The sequence below is a fragment of the Triticum urartu genome, chromosome 3A (genome assembly GCF_056163025.1).
Source record: "Triticum urartu cultivar PI428250 chromosome 3A, HENAU_Tu73, whole genome shotgun sequence".
Lineage (NCBI taxonomy): Eukaryota > Viridiplantae > Streptophyta > Magnoliopsida > Poales > Poaceae > Triticum > Triticum urartu.
The window spans coordinates 504,909,955-504,912,164 of record NC_141875.1 but is presented as its reverse complement, the minus strand read 5'-3'; positions in this window follow the sequence as shown (position 1 = coordinate 504,912,164).

Sequence of the window (2,210 nt, the reverse complement as noted above, 5' to 3'; positions counted from 1 at the left end):
CTAAAATATGGTTTAGGGCAGAGCAGTACCAAATCTAAAATATGCACATGAGGATTTTTGGGACTTGTTTGCTTGTTATTTCCGGCCTCATTTAAACTTGCCTAGATAGGTAGTTTTGTTGTGCTTCACCTCTTGCCATGCTAACCAACATTTAATTTTGTTGAGTACCTAAACGAGAGAGAACTAAATAAGTCACGTGGTGTTTCGTCAATATGCAACGAAGTTGCATAGTGAGCTCCACTTAATTTGTAGGATTGTTTGTGCATTTTGCCATGCCATGCCTCTTTAAACCGGACATGCATCATACTTGGTTGTGCATCATGCCATGCTTATGTGATGGTTGTTTACTATGTTGTTTGCTTCTTTCCGGTGTTGCTTCTTCGGTTTAGTTCCGATAACGTCGCATTTGTGAGGATCCGGTCGACTACGCCCGTTTGTCTTCTTCATGGACTCGTTCTTCTTCCTTGCGGGATCTCAGGCAAGATGACCATACCCTCGTAATCACTTCTATCTTTTATTGCTAGTTGCTCACTCTATTGCTATGCTGCGATACCTACCACTTGCTATAACATGCCTCCCATATTGCCATGTCAAGCATCTAACCCTCCTTTCCTAGCAAACCGTTGTTTGGCTATGTTACCGCTTTGCTCAGCCCCTATTATAGCGTTGCTAGTTGCAGGTGAAGCTGAAGTTTGTTCCATGTTGGAACATGGATATGTTGGGATATCACAATATCTCTTATTTAATTAATGCATATATATACTTGGTAAAGGGTGGAAGGCTCGGCCTTATGCCGGGTGTTTTGTTCCACTCTTGCCGCCCTAGTTTCCGTCATACCGGTGTTATGTTCCTTGATTTTGCGTTCCTTACACGGTTGGGTGTTATGGGGACCCCTTGACAGTTTGCTTTGAATAAAACTCCTCCAGCAAGGCCCAACCTTGGTTTTACCATTTGCCTCACCACCACCTACCCTTCCCTCGAGTCGGCCAACCCGAGGGTCATCTTAATTTTAACCCCCCCCCCCGGGCCAGTGCTTCTCTAAGTGTTGGTCCGAACCGAGCCGCCTGCGGGGCCACCTCTGGGAAACTCGAGGGTTGGTTTTACTCGTAGCCTGTCTTATCCGGTGTTTCCCTGAGAACGAGATACGTGCGACTCCTATCGGGATTGTCGGCGCATCGGGTGGCTTTGCAGGTCTTGTTTTACCATTGTCGAAATGTCTTGTAACTGGGATTCCGAGTTTGGTCGGGTCTTCCTGGGAGAAGGAATATCCTTCGTTGACCGTGAGAGCTTGTGATGGGCTAAGTTGGGACACCCCTGCAGGGTTTGAACTTTCGAAAGCCGTGCCTGCGGTTATGGGCAGATGGAAATTTGTTAATATCCGGTTGTAGAGAACTTGGCACTTAACTTAATTAAAATGCATCAACCGCGTGTGTAGCCGTGATGGTCTCTTTCCGGCGGAGTCCGGGAAGTGAACACAGTTCTTGTGTTATGCTTGAACATAAGTAGTTTCAGGATCACTTCTTGATCACTTCTAGTTCACGACCGTGCATTGCTTCTCTTCTCGCTCTTATTTGCGTATGTTAGCCACCATATATGCTTAGTGCTTGCTGCAGCTCCACCTCATTACCCCTTTCCTACCCATAAGCTTAAATAGTCTTGATCTCGCGGGTGTGAGATTGCTAGGTCCTCGTGACTCACAGATACTTCCAAATAGTTGCAGGTGCCGATGATACCAGTGCAGGTGACGCAACCCAGCTCAAGTGGGAGCTCGATGAAGATCTTGATCGTTGTGTTGTTTCGTTTCCTGTTGATCAGTAGTGGAGCCCAGTTGGGACGATCGGGGATCTAGCATTTGGGGTTGTCTTCTTTTATTTTGGTTCTGTAGTCGGACCTTGACTGTATTTTGGATGATGTATGTTTAACTTGTATTTGTGTGAAGTGGCGATTGCAAGCCAACTCTTTATCCCTTTCTTATTCAGTACATGGGATGTGTAAAGATTACCCCTCTTGCGACATGCGTACCATGCGGCTATGCCTCTAAGTCGTGCCCCGACACGTGGGAGATATAGCCGCATTGTGGGTGTTGCACTACAATCGGATATGCCCTATAAAAATACGTCGTCACTCTTCCGTCTTCATCAACCTTGGCGACAGGCTATATTTCTTAAAATTATTTATTTTGAATAGATAAATTATATAAAGGGATTTTT